The 24,346-nt window shown below is 45.3% G+C and overlaps 1 pseudogene; it reads left to right on the top strand.

Annotated features, from left to right (window-relative positions):
- Positions 1 to 23,975: 23,975 nt before the first annotated feature.
- Positions 23,976 to 24,161, top strand: LOC144689278 (small nucleolar RNA U3; annotated as a pseudogene).
- Positions 24,162 to 24,346: the final 185 nt, after the last annotated feature.

Below are 24,346 nucleotides of genomic sequence, written 5' to 3' on the forward strand. Positions count from 1 at the left end.
ACAGTCTGTAGCAGGTCCCCAATGGATGCCTGCATGACGAGGCTGGCCACCATGCTCCTCATTGCTGTTTAGACAGAGAAGTGAGCAGCCTGCCATAACCTCCGCCGAAGCAACATGGGGAGGGTGGGGGGTGGGTGCGGTGGCGGGGTGCACTTCCTAGAGTGTGCGAGAGCGATCGGTGCCGTCTTACCTAGTGCACTATCGGGTTCACCGTGGTTACACTTCGCACATTGTATAAAGCACATTTGAGCATTTCTTGAATATATTTACTTACTTTTGTACATGACTCTGTGTGTTTGTACACCAGAGAGCTCAAAAAGAATGGTAACATTATGAAGACAGTTCTTACCAGTAATAATGAGGGCGGCATGCTGAGATCCATCTTGACACGCCATGGAGAGGATAAGGTTGTTGGCTGATTTGTGATGCTTTTGGAAGGTTTCTTCCTTCTCTGCTGTATCACATAAGATTCCAGAGTTCAAACATTCAAGCCCTTAGATGCTCATTGTCCACCTAAGCTCAACTTAAAGGGAGGGTCAATGATCAGACTCCACAAGCAGATGCTGAGCAACAGGTGCATCTCAAGGATGAGTATTACACATTGTCCTAGGTGTAGGTATTGCAGTTCGAGAGGCCATGTATCATGCAAATACTATGATCATCTGCTGTGTCCTCTATTTTGGCTGTGTTTGCATTCCACGTGTCACAGGATGTGTTTGTGTGGTAAGCAGAAGTATATGGAAGCTAGGAATGTTGCATGTGGAACCCACGTCAGAAACTGGACCATTTGCCGGATTGATAGTGCGGAAGTTCTTTCAAGGAGCTATTGTTGTAGAATTATGGGCTCCTCATGCATGAGGTGTCTCATCTGCGTAAATGCTACAACACACAATCCTCCCAGCAGAGTATGATGTCATGTCACTCTCAGCATTGTGGGCATGATAATGGGGAATTTGGCAGCATGGCCCCTTCATTTATGGTTATTTGCATTCATATGTCACCAGGGGCTGGCTGATGGCAATTGTGATATGGGAGGACCTGATGAGAATCTATTTCGCACAAGGACTCATCTAGCAATGATCCAATCCTGCACAGAGTCGGCTCTGGCTACATGGCCATGCCTCCCAGCTGCTCTGCCATTGGCGACCTCCTCATCCTCATCCATTTCAAAATCTTCAAATGGACAGGGACCTCCTCTTCATCTTCCTCCTCCTCAGAGGTTGGAGCTCCTCCCATGGCATCATCAGCATTGATTTGTAAGCCCCCCCATTGCGTAATTTTGTGCAGCATGCAGCACGCCACTATTCTTAATATCTTTGCTGGGGAATATTGCAGAGCTCCACCTGAGTGACCAAAGCACCTGAAGCACATCTTTAAAATGTCAATGGTTTGCTCGATGGTACTCCTGGTGATGACATGGCTGCCGTTGTAGTTGCACTCTGCCTCTGTTTGTGGGTTCCGAAAGGGAAGCTATTATCCAAGTTCTTAAGGGGTAGCTCTAGTTCACTAGGAACCAACCACAGATCTGTGTTGGTCGTTGAAATATCTGAGGGAGTTGTGAACTCCTAAGGAGTCATCGTAGCTGCCAGGGAACCTTGCGCACACCAGAAGGGAGACCTTGTTGTGTTCAGAAACCACTTGTACATTGAGTGAGTGAAAGGACTTCCAGTTGGCAAAGGTCTCTGCCTGTTGGGTTGGAGCCTTTATGGCAACATGGGTGCAATCAGTAACACCCGGCACCTGAGGAAAATGTGTGAATTTGGCAAAAGCCAAATAGTTGGCTTTCTGTGTATGGAACACCAAATCTATAGGGAAATCAATGTAATCCTCCACATGAACAAACAGGACATTAGTTATTGCCTTTATACAGCTGAGTGCTGCTGACTGGGATATACCAGACAGGTCTCATAAAGGTCCCTGGAAAGATACTGAGGCATAGAAGTTAAGAGCGACGGTTAACTTCACAGTGACTGGCAGGGCATGGGGGGTCAATAGATTGTGGCTCGCGTTGCTGCTGCACCATGTGACATATGTCTGTCACCACCTCACGGCTTAGACTCAGTCACCTTTGACAATGGTTCTCTGTCATATTGAGGCATGATGCCCTAGGTATGGATGTCCTTCCCACAGGGCAGTACCTGGTTGCCCTGCCCTTCCTCCTCCTCCTTCGTGCGTGCAGGAGCCTCTTCTTCCTGACCTTCTGTCCTTTCTCCAGCCTCCGGCTGCTCATGGTGTCTGCCTTCTAAGGCCTCTATGTGCAAGGGTGTCATACCCATCTTATATGTCCTTTTGCACAAAGCACCATGTGCCCATCTCCAGCACAAAGTTCTTCCTAGCACCTGGGTGCACAGGTCAGTGGGTTCAAAAATAGTTGCCCTGTGATACCAGGAGCCCCAACCTCCATAATGCCTTGGTTAGGTAAGGCAGTTGGAATTTATTTTGTGCCATTTCTGGAGCTGTAAATACATTTTTAAGCAAGTTCAACAGGGGCACCCCATCTCTCCAAAGGGGTCCCATGGCTACCCAAAGAAATACGCCAAGTTCAGATCTGCTTTTACAGGGCATATTTTGCATAATTCCGGTTCCACACTCCTGGGCTACCAAAATCTGACTAGAGTGGATTTTAATGGTGAAAATGGGAAGTGCCATTGTTGGGGGCGGGATTTATGACTTTTGTCCAATTCCGCTGTTTTCACCAGGAGGGAGAAGCTTTCTGCTGCAGTGAAAATCTGGGCCGTTGTCTCCATTTCAGTAGTTTTGCAAATGGTACAGTGATGCAAATGTGCAGACATCTTTGACAGTGACCACCAAGTCAATGGAGTGTGGCTTTAGTCTTTTTAAGAAATTCAATTAGTGCTTTCCAGGCTGTAAATTCAAAAATATTCTTTGATATAAAGTGTAGTTTCACAACAAGTGTGCCATACTTATCCAGAAATCTCTCCTCCAACACATTGCTCAGTTTACTGACGCATGCAATAGCCCTGCCCTATAACCCACTTTTCATGGGAATGGCATCGCACTGTGGTGCACAAAGTTGCTGTCCTCTCTCAGCAGGACAGCATTTGTCCGCCCACCACTGCCACCCCCCCCATGCCCTTGTTGTTGGGGTCAACCAGCCAACCCAGACTGTTGCTGCTCATGCTGAGATCGAAACGACACCTTCTATGCTTACAGCTGCTCGAGATGTCTTGCAAAGCCAGCTGCAACCTCACCCACTGAAAGTCAACAGCCTTCCATCATCCATGCTGCAACTACTGGAGTAGCACTCATGCAGACAAAGGCATGTGGGAGACAGACACTAATGGAATGCACAACGGTGATCCATTGACAATTGTATACAATATAGCAAGGCTTGATTTATAATTTTGGTTTGGCATGTTTATTGTGTGGTGCTCAAGCATATGGTGCAATGTTCATTAACAGAGGAAAGGTAAGGTACAAAACTGTTGACCAATGGGGAATTGGCATTCTCTCTCGCTCTTCAGGTACCATGCCCTAAACGGGCATTGGCGATTATGGACCTCCATGTTAATCTTATTAATCTTGCTCTAGAGATGTGGATCATTTTGTTGGTGGTACATTCGTTCAGTTTATGAGGCTCTTTAAAAAGATTGTCCTTTGTCGACTTCAATCTCTTTTACTATCGATCTTTCCCATCAGTATCACACTTTCTAAATCATGATTTCTTATTATGTGCCCAAGAAATTCCAACTGTCTCTTCCTTATCTTGGTCAGCAGAGTTCTTTATCGCAAGCGATTGAGTCAATCACAAATAGTCTGGATAGAAAGGGGCTATGTTCATGACCTCCTCCCTTCCTTCTCTCCTCCTCCTCAGCTGGTTTCCATAAAGCTAATGGAAATGGTTGTGCCCACAAGCTGGCAAGGCTGTGCAGAATATAGCAAACAGCAACAAATCTTAACACATGTTCTGTCAAGTACTGCAGGGCTTCTCCAGAGTGGTCCAAGCTGCAGAAATATTGTTTCAGCACCTCAGTGGTCTGTACATCACATTTCACTTGGTAGCATGGCATTCATTACATGCATGTGTGTGCATAGGTTGTGCATGGGATTTTCAAAGGATAGCCCTTATCACCCAGTAGCCACTCTCTGGTTTGGCGTGGTGGCTCGAAAGCAGATGGTGCAGTGGACTGCTCCAGCATGAAGGCATCATAACTGCTGCAAGGATGCTGGGCATTAACCTGCATGATATGCTAAGTATGGTCACACATCAACATTGAGGGAGTGGGAACTTTTTGTTAAAGCACATCTCAGAGTTGAAATGCAGCATTCATAAAACACCGTGTGTGCAATCAATTGCACCCTGCGCCACCGGGAAGACTGTGTCCTTGTGAAGCCACACGTTCATTCCACCTGCTTCTCTCTGGCAAGAGAGAATGAAATATATTCTGTTTTCTTGGCATACAGATGCTCAGTGACCTCCCTTGTGCAATAAACTGGAATATGTTGCAAATATTGCCTGCTCCAGTTTGTAAACTTGGAAGGAGCCAGACATTTAAGGACACTAAGAAGTTAATTGTTACTGGCATTGCTGTACTTGCCCTGCACTGAAGCTACAGCTGTAGCTGCAACAGGTGACTGATTTAAGTGATAACATCTTTAGTTCCTAGTTGAGGTTCAGGTAGGTGAATTTGTCCCTGATCAACCCAAGTGAATATGACTTCTGCTAGCAGCCCTTCTCCTCCTCCTCCCTCTTCCAGCAGCTTCTCCTGCTCTATGTGACCTCTGCTTATTCTCCTTGTCATGCTGTACACCAAGAGGGATGCATACTATTGCACCCATGTGTGGGAGCATGTAGTTTGTGAAGAATCCTTGAAGTCAGGGCAAAGTCCTACAGTACATGCCCCAACACTCCCACTTCAGCAACTTTAAACAGTCCTGGAAATCACCAAACACCTTTACAACCACAGCAAGAGCCACTAGAAATCTACCAGCAACTAACCAGTAGGCAGTTGACCATCCCTTTATATAGTGCCTCTGAGGGTTCCCTGCACTGCTGAACCCGTGTTCACATGTGCGCAGTTAAGAGAGGGCATCAGCTGGAAAGTTATGCTCCAAGGTCAGTGATACGTGCTGATTTATTTTCTGCATTATTCTGGTGAATGTTCCTTTGTTTGTGCTAACATGCTCAAACATGTTTGTGCTAACAACCAAAATAGTGTCCACTGCAGCTGGCACCAGAAATGTACATGTGTGCCATGAATGCCACTTTGGGAGCAAAGGTGTCGTGATGAAAAACTGGACGTCACGGAACTGAATGGTTCTGTAGCTATGGCTAATCTCCCTAACTGTCGCATTACTCTGAAATCCCTTCACATTCACATCACTATGGACTGTGAATATGCCACAAATGTCAAGTTACATCAGACCAAACAGAAAACCAATATCCAAAACCATTCCGAGTAGTTATTTAGTGCCACAACCTACAGTTTATAAAAGGGGTGATTTGCTGTGATTTGCTAGAAAATCATGGAGTGGGCATGTCTGATGTTTTATACAGTGCTTTAGAACGAAAGCAGAAAGATTAATCTTCTGAAAATCCAAAATAAGTCAGAGTAAAAGCGATTTTAGTTTACAAAGTATGATGGTGTGAGATTTGTAGTGAATGAAGATGTTGAGAACTGCAACATACATTCAATTTATAAAGTAAGTTCTTCATGGTCACTTATGCTGGAGGGACTTTACTCTGGCGGGGAAGTGCATTGTTGACCCTTCCAGATTTCACAGGATTAACTCAATTTCATGACAGTCCAGGGGTGCAAATCATGTGTAGATTAGAAGGAAAGTGTTCGGGGCAGGAGGGAAACTTGTTGCTGCAGGAATTCAAAGCATGCAGCAACTTAAAGTGGTGGCAAGTTCCTGTAAGAGCTGCAGCTCAGTGCTTTCTCCTCCAGGCTTTGTCAGCCTGTTCATAGTTCAGTACAGGGGATTGCTCTGCTTTTTCAAGGCTCCTTGAAGATAGGCACCAGAAATTTCAAAATGCAGCAGCTCCAACCTGTAGCCAGGCAACTCCAAGGCTGAGGTAGTAGATCCTGACCTGGAGGTCCTAATGGGACAAATGAGGGTGAGGATAAGATGATTGTTGAGATCATCTGAAAAAAGCCAATCAAGCAAGTTGCCTGTGCATTGCAGTTAGAAATGGAGTAGTGCTCACTGACAGCCCTTTCACCTTAAGAACCTCGGCCAGTGTCAGAACTGTATGAGGGCAGATGAGGTGAGAGAACCATCACTTTCTTCTTCTCAGTTTTGCACTGCAGGACCCTCTCCATTGCTCAAATTCACTCCGTAAATAGAACGAGTTAGCTTGCACAGAGAACCCTGTTTCAGTGGCTCCTTAACTCTTTCTCATGGAACCTGTGTTTAGAACTCTATTCACAAGCTTTCTTGCATGCAGCCCCTTACAATTCCAACCTCTCATGTGACTTGGACTTTTTCACCCTTACCCTTCCTCTGTATTATCAACTGGGAGATTTCCTTCACATGCTTGTCTTTATCTAATATTGCGAAGCTCAATCCAGGAAATGAATTATGCACAATGCCAGAATTGGGCAGGTATGTATAAAAGAGATGATGCCATAAGAAGATTAAATTATGCACCTTCCCATAGAGGTGGATCAGCATCTCTCTTACTCAGAAGCACATACTGCAGGCCTTAAGGCCTTGCAGGATAGGGTTGAGTGTGCCTTCAGCCACTTGAGCCCAGTCAACAAATATTACCCACTCGGAGGATTCAAGATCCACTAAAACTGCTTTCCCACCAACCAGTGGCCATGATGAACCTCAGGTCAGAATTAGGTTTAACCTCAGGATAGCAACACATATCAAACTTCTGGTCTAGTCATTCAAAGCCAATTCAAAGTATATGTTGGAGGTTGATCCAGGCAGCCCTAAAGGTCAGAAAGCAACAAATGCCCTCAGAAATTCTTTCTTAGAGCTCATGAAATAAGGACCAGCACAATCAATAAGTTATTGCAATTGAGCAAAGAATGATAACTCTTGGCACAGGTTTGTAGCCCATCTGCTAAACAATAACTGAAAATAATAATCAGATGTGAGTACTTTGCTTGTCTTCATTGTTGGAAGATCTTATTAGGTCTTGTGTGGTTTTTCAGATGAAGTGGCATGTTTGTTTAGCAAGACACAGGCAGCTTTTCTCTCATAGGAGTCACAGAATGGTTAGAAGAGGCATGTAATCTCAGGAAATGGGGCTTGGAAGTTTAGTCAGAAGACGGTTTTAATCAGAGGAAGATATATCACTAACAATTCACCCTACAAATTTCCATGCTAGGCAGATGTCAGGATCTCTTTCCAGTCAGGATCTTCATGGCCAGGATTTTTCAGTTGGCGTGTGGGGGCGGGCCGAACACACCGGCGTGTAAGATGACAGCGCGATGATATCGGACATGCGTCCTGATGTCATCGTGCTGTCTCGCGATGTTTTATTCGGTGGGCATGCACCGGAGTCAGCTGTGCACCCGCCAATAACTGATGGGCCCATTAAGGCCATTAATGAATTAATTAATGTAATTGTTTATGCTGCCCGTCCAACCTTAAGGTTGGCGGGCAGGTGAAAAGGCCAAGCGGCCTTCACGTTTTTTAGGAAACCTTATTTACAAGCGGGATGAGGTTTCCTCAAGCTTTTGCTACTGAAATAAAAATTTTATATGAAAAATAAAAACATGTCCCATCTCATGTGACACAGTCACATGAGGGGACATGCCTTTTTAAATTTTTTATGTCTGTAAAAATGTTTTTACAAACCGCTTCAATCTCCCTGAGGCAGCTCTGTGCCTCAGGGAGATTGAAGCACTTTTTCACACGCATGCACGAAAGAGCGCTGACCCCGACTCTTCCTCCTCCCCCTGCCCGCACAGGTAGCGTTGAGTGCTACCAGTTGTGTCTTATGCTGGGTGGGCCTTAATTGGCTCGCCCGCGTGAAATTGCAGTGTGGAGCCGATCGCGGGAAGCAGTCGGCTCCACGACCGCCCCCGCCTGCTCCCGCTGAGCCCGCCCGATGCGGGAAAAATTCTGGCCCATGTCTCAGGTTCATAGTCTTGATAACAGCCAAACCTTCTGCATCTGGGGAATCTATTTCTATTCCTTCTGCAAGGGCACAGCAAGGAATCACAGTGTTTGACCGCATTGCCCTTCCTGATCTATCACACAAAATGGACTCTTCCAAACTCCAACAGTTTTCTCAATGACAACTCCACTGGATGTTTGATGTTCAGTTGGTGAAGATGTCATTCATAGTGAATGTATGAGAGCTCAGGGTATGCCTTTTCAACCAGAATAAATCTCCACGCTTCAAGAATACTGTCTAATCCCTCCAGGTTTGACACTGGCGTGGTGAATTATTTGCTGCTGGTCACAAAGAATTTGAACATTCAGGGAGTGGAAACCCTTTCCATTCAGGAAGTTCAATAGGATTGCAGTGAGGGCCCACAATGCAATGGGATTCCCATCTATCACCCTCTGAATTCTGGAAAAGTTAGCAACATGTTTGAATTGACTAACTCTTTCATGATGTGAATGTTTCCCAAATTGGATGAATTCCTTTATCCTTGACTTCATCTTTCTTCAATGCTCTTACATTCTCCTTTGCCCTTTTCTGGCCTCTTTCTCCAACAAGATTGCATACAGAGGAATCCCTATATTGAATTCTATGCTTCTTTAAAGTTCCTTTACTGTGAGGGAGGGGGTTCATAACTTTGAAGATTAGCAGGTTCCTTCACTTTTTTCAGTTTAAAGTCCATCTCAGTAGCTTCCCTCGGCAACAGAGGATTCCCAAAAAAAAAACATATGGGTAAATATTGTCTGATCAGCAGGCACCTTTAAAGTTAACAATTCTAAAGGGATGAACTGATCCTGACAAGCCACAATGTCTCATTTAACTGGTTGTAGATAAGACTGAGTGCAAGTGGGAGGAATTTGGATGTATGATGTCATCCCACTATTTCCATAGCTCTAAATGTCTGTGCTGCTGAATAGAAAGGTAGAGAAATTGAACCAATGCCCCGCCAACCACTGAAGCTGGGAAATACAACTTTTCCAGGATGCTTCCTGGACCTCTGCAGAGCCTCCAGTCTGTGGAGGGATCCACTTCGCTCCTAAGCTTTGGAGCAAACACTTTTTGGCCGAAGCAAAAGAAGCACTATTACTCAAGCACTGCACACTGAGCATGATCACCATGTTCTTTTTTATTCCCTTTTTACCCATTCATGGGATGGGCATATAGTTGGCAAGGCCAACATTTATTGTCCATCCTACTTGTTCTTGAGAAGGTGATGATGCGATGCTGACTGATGAAACAACTGAAGATGGTTGCACTGAGGCAAATGCCTTGAGGAACTCCTGCAACAAAATCCTGTGTTGAGATGATTGGCCTCCAACAACCACAACCACCTTTGTGCCAGGTATGACTCCAGCCAGTGGGGAGCTTTCCCCCTGATCCCCATTAACTTCAATTTTACTAGGTTTCCTTCATGCCATGCTGCCTTGTTGTCAAGTGCAGTCCCTCTCATTATACCTCTGGAATTCAACTCTTTTTTCCATCGTTGGACAAGACTGTAATGAGGTCTGGAACCAAGTGATCCTGGTGCAACCCAAACTGCGCAACAGTAAGAGGGTTATTGGTGAAAGCTTGAAAGCATTCTCAAAGACACCTTCCATCAATTTGCTGGTGATTGAGAGTAGACTGATGGGGCGGTATTTGGTTGGGTTGGATTTGTTCTGCCTTTTGTGGACAGGACATACCTGGGAAATTTTCTACATTGTTGGGTGGATGCCAGTGCTGTAGCTGCACTGGAGCAGTTTTGGATAGGAATGTACATAGTTCTGGTGCACAAGTCTTCAGTACTACAGCCAGGATGTTGTCACAACCCATAGCCTTTCTACACTGAGCCTGTGGCTTCTGCAGATGCAGGTTTGATTGTGCCAAAGCACAAAAAATGAGGATGGAAATCAGACACAAATGGTCTCAGATCCCATTTTCTCTTCACTGGACCTGGGAACTGCACATCTATCAGGCTCATTGAAGGAAATATGTACTCCACTAACTTCAGAAGCGAAGAGAAGAAAATCAGGAAGGAAAAATATTATTTTATCATTTGGCATGTTCAGATTGTAACATTTACTCTTGTTTGACCTCGATTTGAGCAGAAATTATAGTGCAGAGGAGACTTAACAGAATTTTGCCAGGGCTGAGGAACTTTAGGTGTATGGAGCGACTGGTAAGGGTTGGGGTAAGAATTATAGAGCAGTGAAGTTTGAGGAGAAATCTAATAGAGGTGTTCAATATTATGAAGGGCTCTGACAAAATAAATGAGAAACTATTTCTATTGAAGAGAGGGTCAGTAATCAAAAAACATGGATTTAAGATAATTGGCAAATGAACCAGAGGGGAGATAAAGAGATTTTTTATATACAGCAAGTTGCTATGAGAAGGGAACTAGGTATATATTTGAAAGGAAGATTTTGCATAGATATGAAGAAAGAATTGAAGAGTGGGACTAACTGCTTCTCCAAAAAGCCAGAACAAGCAGGATGGGCTGATTGCCTCTTTCTATGCTGTACGATTGTATCTAGTTTAGGAGTTGCATTACATTCTTGAAGCAGTCCCCAAGCTGTATTATTATTTACAACAGATATAGTCGAACCTCATCTTAATTCTATTTAAAATAAGATATACCATAGATTCCCATCCAGTGAGATTGATTTGAACTCAAGAGTTATAAGCTGCAAAACTCAGCTCGCCAATATCATTTTTTTCAACTCCACGGATACTATTTTGCCTCCAAAATAGTATCAGTGACATGCATTTCTCTTCTTGTGTGAGCCTCACTGGATGTTAACTTTGATAGGATGTTAGGACATGCGTTGGGAATGTGTAAGCCAGTGGTGCAATTTTGGAGTTCAATACTCCAGCTAATAGCCTCTCTTAGTGATGGTGCAGGTATGTGGTCAGAAGCTCATCTGGGGGTCAAATATGATAGCAAGGTTGCAAACAGTTTGGTTCAACCTCAGCCCAAGGAGACGGATAGAGCCAGTAGCTAGGGGACAGAATCTATTATGATGGCCAATGAGAATAGTTTCACTCCTCCTGATATATAATTGGAGAAAATTTCTGCTCAGTGCTGGATGTTGGATAAGCAGTCTGATAATTTAGATGGGATGGTAGTTAAGCAAGGACAGTAGGGTCAAGGATTGGTAATTTGAGGAGAGGGATGACAACAGTAAATTTAAAGGAGATGGGCAAAATACTTGTGGAGAGAGAGAGCTGTTAATAATACTAGCTAAATCAAGAGCAACCTCACAAAACCCTATCCCATTATGTGAATGGCAGTATCAGTTACATTAGCTTTGTATTCTTATCACAGCTTTCATATTGCAGATGAAAGAAAAAACTGATATTACATTTGTGATCAAGCTCAGAGAGGCCAGAAGGTGACTGCTTTGGAAAGTACAGCAGGGGTTGCACACCTGCAGTCATGACTCAGGGAGCTTTACTCTGCATTTAATTATGCTATGCTTAACTGCTACTGTTTGATGTCAACAACACACAACAAAATTAACAAAAAACAGAAGTAATAGTAGGAATTTTTCTCTTAGGGTCACTTCTCTCAGCAACTTCTTTCTACATCTGCAGCCTGCCACATTCTGATTTGAAAATGAGGACGTTTTTAAGATTAATTTTCAGGGTACAGGGGAGCATTGTCATTTATTTCCCATCTCTAGTTGTGCCAAGAAGTTGATGATTATTCCAGTACCTACACCACATGGTCTGCAGCGGCTCAGGAAGGCAGCTCACCACCACCTTCTCAAAGGCAATCAGGGATGGGCAATAAATGCTGGCCTAGCCAGCAACACCAACATCCCATGAATGAATAAGAAAAATACATCTGAGCTACTTGCTACACCACTTCAGAGGACAATTAACTATTTTAATGTGGGACTAGAGTCACATATAAATCAGACCAGGTAAAGGCAATAGGTTTCTTTCTGTAAAGGACTTGAGTGAATCAGTTGTTTATTTACGACAATCCAACAACCTCATGACCAATTTTACTGGCATTAGCTTTTTATTTCCAGGTTCTTTTGAACCGAATTAGAAATCTCGAGTTGCCCTGCTGAACTCACATTGTCTGGGTTATTAGTGCAACCAGACCATTAATCCACTAATGTAACCACAATGCCTCTGTACCATCAACAAGAACTCCTGCAGTCCTCCGTCAAGTGCATCAGGGTCTTCCAGTTGCCAACGTCTGCCCCAGTCTTAAACTTGTCCCAAATTGTGTAAACTGGGTTCATTTATCCAAAGAGGGCAGCAGCCTATGCCATTTTTGCCACTTCCTGGGCATATGCCCACAGCATGCCAGAGAAATCGGAGTGGCACTTCATCACAACATGCTGGTGGGAGAGTTTTGGGGAGGTATTGTGGGAGGGGGTGGAAGGGGAGTTGAGTTGTTCATCTAAACCCTTCCCCGTCTTTACTTTTGTATATTCTTTCCCCTTTGTCTATCTATCTGAACCGACCTTTGGACCTAAGAAAGCAGGCACATGTTCTGCTTTTAGGTCACAACCACAGAATCGCTCAAAGACAGCAGATCTGTATCTCACCTCCTAATTTCTCTATGACTTTGTGCTCCACTGTTTTGACTATATTGTTCAACCTTCTAATTGCTTTGTTGATGGACCTGATGCGTGTTTGTGGTATCTGTTTTTGTGTTAGATTTTCAACATTTTTGTTTTAATTTGCAAAATGCTACAAGCGGGAAGAAAAAATAGGCAACACATCTTCTATGAATAATGCTGAAATAGTTGATGGTGAGAAAGAGCTGATGATTCCAATAGACTAAAATACCAAGTGCAGTCATCATTAAACCAAATTGAATATTTACATAGCTGTAGCATCCATACCCAAAAGGCGTATTCATTTAGTATTGTCCAGGTTCAGCCATAAGGAGACATTCAACTATTAGGGGCACTTCAGAGACAATTCGCAAGGTTACGAGGAAAGCCTCAAAATAGGTGTTCTTATGATAGTTTGTGAAAAGAAACAGTATGGGAAAGGTAGAGCAAGAAAATTTCTTCAAACTAAACTGGAAAGTTCTAACTAGCAATTTAGGACTCATCTCAAAAAGTTCTTCACGCAGAGTGATCAGAAGGTGGAATGAACTTCCAGGTAAGTTAGTGGAGACTATATTCTTAGAATGAGTTCAGAAGTAATTAGATACTGGAACTGAAATGTGTAGATTGGCCTGCCCCATCTGCATTGACCTAGTTATTGTGTGATCATTCATAGGCCCCAAAAAATTACTAACCCCTGAAAATGGACCCAGGGTTGCTGATGTGTAATTAACCCGCGCCATTGCTTCTGATGTAAGCAGCACAGAAAGTTTATGCTGCCTGCTGATTTAAATGATTATCGCCTGCAGCCAGCACTATGCACGCTGTAGCTGGGGTAGGGGTGCAAAGTCATGAAAGGCTAACATGAGTTAAAGCTACCCTGTTCTGCTTCAAGCCAGTCTGCAACTCTGACTGGAGTAGGTGCTGGAAATCATTGTAAAAGCGAATTTGACTTGAGGAATACACAAGCAGGACAAACTATGGCAGAGAGAGGACTCCAAGATTTTCCAATGCTGCACTGGAGGCTTTGGTGCAGAAAGTGAAAAGGAGAAGTGATGCCACAGAAGGCCAGGAGGCCCTCAAAGGAAGACAACAATGCCAGGAATCCAACCCTGAGGACCTGGATGTAGTGCTTCATGAATCTATCTTCAAATGCCATATCTCACCTACCATACCAATTGCCTCAGACACTGTGCTGTATGCCACTTCCCTTCACTAATCTACCAACAACCTCTATCAATCATGTGCGCAGCTAATGGCACATTGCAGCATTGGGAAATCTGCAATCCTCATGAAGACCCATGCTCGCTTCGCCTTCGCTGGCAAGAGAGAATGAAATGTATTCAGCTGTCTTGGAATAGAGAGCCCCAGTGACCTCTCTTATGCAACAGTGGATGACAAACTGGGGGATGTTGTAAATGCCGCATGCTCCAGCTTGGAAGAAACTAGGTGTACAGATTCACTGCCTTGATCACCTTCACAGCCACTGACAATATCATCTGTCCCTGCTCTGAGGCTGTAGATGTGGCTGCAGCTGTGGCAGATTTCAGCGAGGACGTCCTTAGGCCTCTCTGAATTATGTTCAACTCAGAAATCAGCAGAGGTTCAAACAAGGCCATCAGTCCAGCAATAAATATAGTGAGTTCCTTTGGGGCCGAGACAAGAGAAATCATAATGGGTAATAAAAAATGGCAAAGACATGAAACAATTATTTTGAATCTGCAGTAAAAGATACAAAAAACCTCCAGGTAACTGGATTTTCAAAAGGCATTCAATAAGGTACCACAAAAGAGGTTATACATACAATTAGAACTCATGGAATTGGGGGTAATAGCATGGGTTGAGGGTTGGTTAATGGAGAGGAGTCATTTTCGGATTGACAGGCTATCATTAGCGGGTTCTGCATTGATCGTTGCAGGGGCCTCAACTATGTACAATCTATATTAGATGACTTGGATGAGGAGATGAGGTGTGATATATCCAAGTTTGTTGATACAAAGCTAAGCCTGAAAGCAAGCTGAAAGGAGAAAACAAAAATAATGTAAAGGACTATAGACAAGTTAATTGGGCAAGAAGGTGATTTCTGGAGGCTGCCTCCATCCCCCAGCAGCGTTCCGGACACCACAAATTGGTCGGGGAGGACCTGCCCGCTGACTGGAAAATTCTGATATGGCCCAGAGGGTGGAGGGCATGCCGGCAAACTGGCACACCAGCGTTGTCAGGAAATTGCGGGCCTGCCCACTTCCTGTCGTGCCTCCCCCAGAGATCGAAAATACTGTCCACGTTCTCTGGATTATGAGCCTAACAGTATAGCCACCAGACTAACATACCTCTATTCAAAAATAACTTCCCTGATCCAGCAGTAAAATTGATGTCTACATCTTCTCTTTGACTTTGTGCTGTTATCAAAATCTAAATCTAGACTGCTGGCACAAATGGCCATAATACACATATGCCCCAAAATGTCCTTTGTGACAAATTAGAAGTAATCTTGGAAGATGCCAAGATCTTGGAATCTTGGAAAAGCAGATGATTGTTTGGCATATTGGCATAATGTTAGCACTTAATGTGCTGCCATAACTGCTGTAAATTAGATAATTGTCAAATATTACAAAAATAAATTTCATTACGTTTTCTTGACCAAGCCCTTACATTGGCACAGCGCTTGTACTTTTTGATAGTGCCTGACCATTAAAATCTATTTTCTTACACAGATTTGGTCGTTTTGCACAGGGATACTATGATAACCCACAAGAAACATATAGGCAAAGTTGTTTTACCGGAGATAGAGAACTGCACCGCCACAAGTCAACTGTGTTTTCTCTATTGCTGATAGCACATGATTTAATATAATGACTTTTCCTCATTTTGCTGCAGTTTAAGTGCGCACTACATTGACAGCTGTAACAAAAGCATCAATAAAAATAAACATTGCCTCAAAAAGTCACTGTTGAGAATTAGGAGTCAGGAGCTGGAGCTTATTTAAAACCAATAACCTACCGAATTAAATATTTGATTAAATGAGCACAGCCAAATAAAAATGTTGCCTCTTTTAGTTGGCTTCACATTCCAGCTAAGGCCTAAGAGTGTTGCTAAAACCACATATCCTGAGACAATACTATAATTTGTCAAGTCATGGCATCTATTTTATCACTTTAAAACCAGCAAGGATTTCCTCTTAACTTCTCTTAAATTACCTTGGAATGTTTCCCAAAGTCAATTTTAATCAAATATATCAGAGAAGAGGGTAGATTTCCCAGCCTGGTTTCCCATTAGTCCAGGCAGTAGTCAGAAAATGAAAGGAGGCTTTAAATAAAATAATTGATTGTGAGAAAAAAATAACAAACGGGGGCATTTGTCCTCATTTTAAAATGTGTGAGAGCCTGAAATCAATACAGACTTAAATCTGAAATCTGAAGCCATTTTTATAAAAGGCAAGAAATGCAAAAGGAAATACAGAAAATGGAAAAAAATAAAAATCTAATGAACGCATCAGTATGGAAATTTAGAGAACAATTCCATAGCAAAATTCAATAGTGTGCAAATCAAATGACTACATGTAAAGCAAGCGAACCCTATGCACAAATCCATTATACCACAAGGCACCATAATGGACATTAGTTCTGAATTTAATTATTCTGCTCAGATTGGTGAATACCATCGAATGGATTAATAAACTATTCTACTCAAATCAAGAGCTATGGGAAAACTGTAGAAGTAATTGACAGTGGACTTTAAGTTAAGGAATGCAATAGAATTTCTTCTAGCATAAATCCTGATGTCGACTAATTTTGCGGGTTAGTATTTTTCCAGCCATTAGGATTGTAGTTTTAGAAGGTTTTTTTGTCCCTACTGAGCAATTCTGCTCAAATCAGATACTTTGGGATAAATTTAATGGTCACGGTGATGGGCTTGTCCATCAGATGGAGAGGCAGTGGCAACTTGGTGGCCACTCCTATTGGGATTAAGTCCCAACCAGGCAGCCGACTAGCTGCTTTTCAGATTACTAGTTCCGTCGGGAACAACATCTTGCTGGACCTACTGGTGTGAGGCGCATATCCTACCCTGAGAGCTGATGGCCAGTCAGATGTTGGTAGCTCTCCAGTAATGGCAGCACCATCGAGAGCAGTGACTACTGCTGATACTGCAATTGGGCCTACGTGAAGGATCATTACTGGAGCCCTGTAGTGCAGGTGAGTGAGGCGGGATCACCAGGACCAGTCAGGGATGCTGCAGCAAGGGGGAGGAGAGCGGTTGTTGTCAAGGAGGGGTGGGGGGGTGATTTCCCCAGGGTCCCGCCCTTGGGTTCAGGATGCCGGATAAAGAGGGCCCACCCACCAGGCCACTGGCATACCTACTAGTGTTTGCCTATGTTGGTGTGGTCCCTGCCCACCACTGGTAGAATATCTGTGACGGCAGGGTGAAGCCCTAAAGTGGTCATTTAAGACTCCAGTTGGCCTCTGAGCAAAAAGGCCATCCTTGACCCTTCCATTTCTGGACTTAGTCAGGGAAAGCCACGAAGGTGCTCCCACATCATACCTTCTCACCCGACTAAATGGGCCACCCCCTGCCTCCTAGCCCATCTCAGGGAGGACATTAAATTCCACCCATTATCTCTTTTTCTTTCATATCAGTCAAGTCAATCTTCCTCTGTGTGATGTGAATAGGAGAACTCTTTCAATAAAAAGCCATGTTGCCTACTTTGTCAGATCTTTAGTCAATTCTTTGCTTGGGTCCTGCAGTAAGCTGGCATTGGCAAGAAAAGTCTAAATGTTGAGAGCTATTTACATAAACAATTTACAGCAAAGGAAATATTCCATGTGCCAAGAACTATCTTTTGTTTGTTTCTGCATGCTCAATAATATCCCTAATTCTCACAATCTTTCACTTACAAATAACTAACGCCGATGCAGCTGTAATTCCTCAGTACAAACTATATACTGAGAAGAAAAACATTTCTCAGTGAACCAGATTTTTTAGCAGTGTTATTGGCTCCAAATCCCTTTGCTTAGGCGGTTTGTATGTTTATCGAATAGCGTGTTTAATGGAATTTAATTAAGAACACAACAGCCTGAATTTTTCCCACGTTGGATGGGCTCGACGGGAGCGGGCGGCGGTGGTCGTGGAGCTGACCGCTGCCCGTGATTGGCTCCGCACCGCCATTTTACATGGGCGTACCAATTAAGGCACGGAGCTGCCTCAGGGAGATTGAAGCGTTTTTTTTTTAAATTTACAGACATTAAAAATTTAATGAGACATATCCCCTCATGTGACTGTGTCACATGAGATGAGATATGTTTTTAGTTTTTCATATAAACTTTTTATTTAAGTAGTAAAAGCTTTAGGAAACCTCATCCCGCTCGTGGATGAGGTTTCCTAAAAAGCGTGAAGGCTGCTTGGCTTTTCTGCCTGCCGGCCAACCTTAGGGCTGGACAGGCAGCGTAAACATGACATTAATTACTTTGTTACTGGCCTTAATAGGCCTATCAATTATCGGCGGGCACACAGCCGACTCCAGCGCGCACCCGCTGAACGAAACATCACGAGAGAGCGTGACTGAGAATGAAAATGAAAAATGGCACACGCCCGACGTCATTGCACGTCATTTTACACGTCGGCGTGTCAGGCCCGCCCCCACACGCTGACTGAAAAATTCTGGCCAATGAATGCCTTTCTGCCTCAATACAGGAAGGATCTTTTAATAGTACAGCATTGATGTCACCTTGCAATCACAGATTAATCTGAATAAATATTCTTGCCTAATTTCTAACTAATTAGATTTTGGCAATGTATAATGAGACGAGTGTCTTGGAAATTATGGCAGATTTTGGGTTGCCAAGTGCTGTTCATGCTGAAATAAAAGGAATTTTCTTGCATGATTTTTCGCCCTAATAATAAAGGATTTTTTTAGACTCCAGGAGCTGGTATTTAATAGTTAAAATATAGCTTTGCATGACTTGGTTTATTTTATTACATTCATATTGTATTTTAGTGGGAGTAATTTTACCAGCTGGCAGTTCAAATTGTAAATTCAGGCCGTTATGACCTGTGATTCTTCAGCAGAGTGGACCCAGGAAGTTACCTCCTGATAATTTGCATGGATCAGGAGTCAAGTATGCCAGAACAGTTGGATATGACTTCATGCTTCAATCATCTCTCTGCTTCCTAATTTCCATGGAGCCTTTATGCTCGTACACTATAACAACAGCAGAACAAGGCTTCTTGGGAGCAGAAACAAACTATTGTGCTCCTTCGACTGTCATTAATTAACTTCATGGATACCTTATCAACTGCTGTTTCTCTGGAGCACCCTAGACTCCTCACTTATTAAAAGCACTGCTTACTGTAGTAGTGAACCATGCAACCAAGAGGCTCTGGATTTAATCCGTATCTGTCTGATCTGGACTAAATTCCTGTTCCTCTTAATTAATCTTTACTGCTATGTATAAGTGTGTGGATAACGTAGGACTCAATTGTTTCGCTGCAGTCTATCAACTACTGACCATACATGAAGGATAGATATTTAGATAAGAGTTGCTGCTATCCATGGGGCAGAATTTTCTGGGTGACGTACAGGGGGCGGGCCCCGCATGTCAGTGTGTAAAATGACCCACGGTGACATCGGGCAAGCGCCCTGACGTCACCGTGCGCCATTGCGATATTTCTTTGGGCAGGCATGCGATGAAGTGCAACGCACGCCCACCATTAATTAACGGGCTAGTTAAGGCCCTTAACTTGGCAATCGACACTGATTTTCAGACACCCGTGCGATCTTCAGCTCGGTGCAACAGACAGGTGGGTAAGCGACTTTTTAATAAAACTCATCCACAGGCGGGATAAGAAGGCTCAGTGGGGTTGTCAATCTGGTCTGTGAAATATTTATTGCAGAAAGATTTTTAAACTTGCCTGTGTGATCTGTAGCAGCTCAGAACAAATTCCAGCAGCTTCCTCTGTACTTTGAAGCTTCAGCTCAGCACTCTGCAGTCAGGAATCTTTATCAGGCCTGCAGCTTTCCAGAGGCCTCCCTTTAGCCTGGCCATGGGTTCTGACGAGTCCACTGGAGGCAGCTCCTCTGAGGAGGAGGGGAGGGCTAGAATATGGAGGAGGCCAGGATTGGACAATCAGCCTCCAGGGGAGCCACCTTTGGGAGTACAGGCGCAAGCACAAGGGGCACTGGGCCAAGAGGTTGTCCAAGGTGCAAGGGGCCACAGAAGACGCCACTATCCTGCTGCCAGGGTATACAGGTGGCGAAGCAGCTACCTCAATATGACTGAGGTGCAGTGCGGAAGGAGGCTCTGACTGTCAAAGGAGACAGTCAACTCTATCTGTCAGGCGATTGGCCCTGAGATCTCCCCTTACTGTGTGGGCAGACACCCCATGCCAGTGGCTCTGAAGGTTACAGTTGCCCTCAACTTCTATGCCTCTGGCTCCTTCCAGGGGTCGGCGGGTGATCTGTGCGGTGTCTCCCAATCAGCTGTCCACACTTGTGTCAAGCAGGTTACAGACACTCTGTTCAGATGGGCATTGACCTTCATCCACTTCCTCTGTGAACAGGCAAATCAGACACAGTGAGCCAGAGGCTTTGTGGCCATTGCTGGCTTCCCCCGTGTCCAGGGTGCAATAGACAGTACACATGTGGCCATCAAGGCGCCAGCAGGTGAGCCCGGTGCCTTCGTCAATAGGAAGGGCTTCCGCTCCATGAACGTGCAGATAGTGTGTGATCACAGGATGCTGATTCTACAAGTCTGTGCAAGGTACCCAAGTAGCTCCCACGATGCCTACATCCTCAGTCACTCCCAAGTGCCGGGGCTCTTCAGTGCTCCGGCTCGGCTGGATGGTTGGCTGCTGGGTGACAAGGGCTATCCCCTCAGAAGGTGGCTCATGACGCCTCTCTGCCATCCAATATCAGAAGCTGAGCAGCACTACAATAGGAGCCACAGCACCACGAGGGCTGTGGTGGAGTGAGCCATCAGTCTTCTCAAGATGCACTTCCAATGCCTGGACCGCTGAGGGGGCGCACTCCAGTACCCCCCAGATCGCGTCTCTGATAGTGGTAGCATGCTGCGCTCTGCACAATCTTACGCTGGAAAGGGGGGATGCAGTTGACGATGAAGACCTTGACGCAGTGGTTGCAGGTGCACACGATGACTCCAGCAGTGGCTCAGAGGATAAGGAAGCACAGGGCGATGATGAGGGGCTGAACGCTAACCTGGCACTACACCAAGGAGGCAGGGACACCCGGGAGACTTTAATCCAGCGAACCCTCAGCTAGCTCCACACACATGGATCTGCAGGATCAGCATTGCCTGGCGCATCCATATGCGGCACTTAAATACTACATCTGCCACTTCATCAGCTGCAACTAAGGGCTTTGCACATAAACCTCAATGTCCACTCAAACACTCATGATATGTCTGAGAAACATACAAATGCAGCACAAAGAAGCCACCCTCAGCCATGTTAACACATGTGGATTTTATTTTGATCCATCGTATGGTCCAACAAAATTAATCCCAAACCTTTTTACAACTCCAAAAAATAATAAGTCCCTAATCTAGGGCCAACACAAAAGCACCAGTGAGAAACTCGTGGTGTGCCTAAGGTGCCTTATGCTTACATTTATGGGTGCTACGTCTTGGTGCAGCCCCATTGCTCAGAGTGGCTTCTGAGACAGCCTGCTGACCCTGCTGTCCTGTTGGCCTCGATGACGTTGGCGGATGTCCTCTGGCCCGTGGAGCCTGTGCTGGCCCTGCCTGGGAGTGTCACAGCCTCAATGGATGTAACGGTCGCTAGCAGAGGGGTGGAGGAGCTGCTGCCCTCATCCGGAGCACCCTGAGAGGAGCCCGCAAAAATGACAGGCAGCTGCTGCACCGACGTGAGGTTGCTTCGGACCTCCCTGCTCACCGTAGATGGATGGGCAATGAGCTGGGAAACTTGGTGCCCAGACTATCTCACACATTGCCAATGACCAGCTGTGGCCACTGGCGCTGTGAGGGCTTGCAGGTCAGAGCGTAACCCCAGGAGAAGCTGGTTGTTCTCCTGGAAGCCCCTCTCAAGGAGACTCACCACTCTCTCCATGGAGGAAGCATGACGCTCTGACATGAGGCTCATGGCATCGCTCATGTTCCGCGTGGATTCCTCCACCACAGACACCAAGTGAAGAATAGTCTCATGTATCACTCCCAAATGCTCCCGCACACCCGGCCGCATTTCCTGCAGCTGCTGCATCGCGGACGACTCCAGAGGCACATCATCATGCACTGACTGAGCATGTGCCTTGTTCCCTGCAGTCCTCTGGCTGCTGGCGCCATGGGCACTCTCTGTCTCTGCCAGCTCCTCCAGCAATTGTGAAGTGCCCTCTCCACTGTACCCCGGGACACTAGCCGATGTTACAATTCCCACTGAGGTGCTAGTATCTACGCTGGTGCCTGCCTCGCTGAAATGGTGCAACACAAGTGACAGTTCAGGGTCCTCAGGTGTGAGAGAGGGCATCTGCAATTCCTCCTGGTGGACAGGCTCTGATGATGCTGAAAATAACAACAAGGACAGTGGATCAGTTAGTGTCCACACAGTGACACACCTCATCCCTTTCCCCCAGGCTCATAATGTGCTCAACCTTCCAGAACCTAAGGAGACGAACATTAGTGGGGTGGCAAATAGTCAGGAAGAGGCCCAAACATTACAGGCAGATACAGACGGGCTGGTCAGATGGCCTAAGGAATGCCAAATGGAATGTTATGTGGATAAGTGTGAGGTGATACACTTGGACAGGACAAAGTATGGGAATACACGAGCGATGGTAAGACTGTGGAAAATAAAGACAATTAGAGGGACCTTGCTGGGCAAATCGGCAGGCCTGTTAAGATAGCGGGACAGGTACATAAGGCGTTTAAGAAGGAAAAAAGCTATACTTGCCTTTATTAGCCGAGGAATAGAATGTAGGAACAGGGAGGTCATGTTCCAAGTGCAGAAAACGCTGCCGAGGCCACAGCTATAGCCCTGCGTGCAGTTGTGATCAGCGCTTCACTGGAGGGATGTGATTGGATTGGAGAGAGTGCAGAGGTCGCTTACCAGGATGCATGCTGGGCTGGAGAATTGGAGTTATGAGGACACATAGTATAGACTGGGGATATTTGCCCTGGAGCAGAGGAGATTGAGGGGTGACATTATTGAGCTTCAAAGCATAATAAGGGGCATAGGTAGGGTGGACAGAAAGCAACTTTTCCCCTTGGCAGAGGGATGACTAGCCTGGTGGCATTTATTTAAGGTAAGGGGCATGAGGTTGACAGGTGAAGTGATGAGGAACTTTTGCACACAGTGATGTGGGACACACTGGCTGAAAGGGCGGTGGGCGCAGAAACCCTCCTAAGATGTTATAAGTATTTGGATGTGCAGTTGCGATGCCATGGCATACAAGGCCATGGGGATAGTGGTCAGAAATGGGATAAGGCGACTTTGGAAGGTGCTGGACACGTGCATCTTCGAAGGGCCGAGGGACTTTTGTCTATGACCCACACGTCTGACTCTATCAGTCTGTGAATGAGCAATGTTGCTACATTAGTGATTCCAACAATCAGCAGTGCTTTGGATGGTGGGAAAACAGAGCAGATGGGACTGTGGACCTCAGATAACTGGCCGTTTCACCCCAGCCTCACTGACACCTGTAATCCTGGACGCATGGCGCCTTTCAAGACCAGGGCCTCCTGCTCAAAACTGCTCAATATTACCAGCTGGGCCTGGCCGCCTCCAGTGCGCAAACGCTCATAAGCACTGTGCGCATTTTACTCCTGGAAAACAGAGAAAACCAGTCATTGGGGCTAAAATCGCTCATGTACTCTGCACGCGCATGCCGCACCCCAACCATATTGACCCATCTGAGGCCTCCAGTACCTTCTCTCCAAGCTATTGCTGATTGGTCACAAAAATATAGTATGGCTGCTCCCAGTGCCACCCCCCCCCCCCCCCCCCCCCCCCCCCCGCCCCTCCCCAACGGCCACTTGGACACATTCTGCATCCATCACTTTCAGAAACACATGGTCTTACTCCCATGGCAAGGAGGCACAACTAGGTGCTGCACCAAGGGAACCAGATGGCTCTTGGCCACGAGACCTTGAGGCTCCCCTTCCACCATCTCATCACCGTGAATAGGACATGTGTTGGAGTTCTGAGTATGCGCCTAGCTGCATCTCGCGCAGGTTGCGCCCAGATTAGTCATGTGCGACTAAGACCAACATATGGTGCGGGAAGAACCCATCTTCTCATGACCAATCACGTTGATGCAAACATGGTCACCATCTGCTTGCCCACCCAGCGTGCAACAAATACCCAACATGAGTCAATGCAGTCGTGACAGAAATGTGTTTCTAGAGCGTTTGGTCTCACAAACAACGAGGAGGATTTATCGTGTTCTCTCCTGAGCAGGAAGCAGACATTGAGTGTTACTTTTAGCAGCTGCTCTCTGTCATTGTTGAGTATTCCTCCTCTCTCTTGTAGAGAGCTGGAGGAAGAGAATACAGCACTCAATCAAAATCAGCTGTATATTGCCGATTTGTTCAGATTTCCACTTCTTCCAAGTCATTCAATAGAAACACGTTTAAATGTATTGTTAATTCCTCAAGCTTGTAAATGAAATTGCAAAGTCATAACCAGATAACCAACAATGTCATTTGTTAACTAATTGTAGATTTTACTAGAAGGGAGG

This window comes from Cetorhinus maximus, chromosome 13 (genome assembly GCF_964194155.1).
Source record: "Cetorhinus maximus chromosome 13, sCetMax3.hap1.1, whole genome shotgun sequence".
In the NCBI taxonomy this organism is placed as follows: domain Eukaryota; kingdom Metazoa; phylum Chordata; class Chondrichthyes; order Lamniformes; family Cetorhinidae; genus Cetorhinus; species Cetorhinus maximus.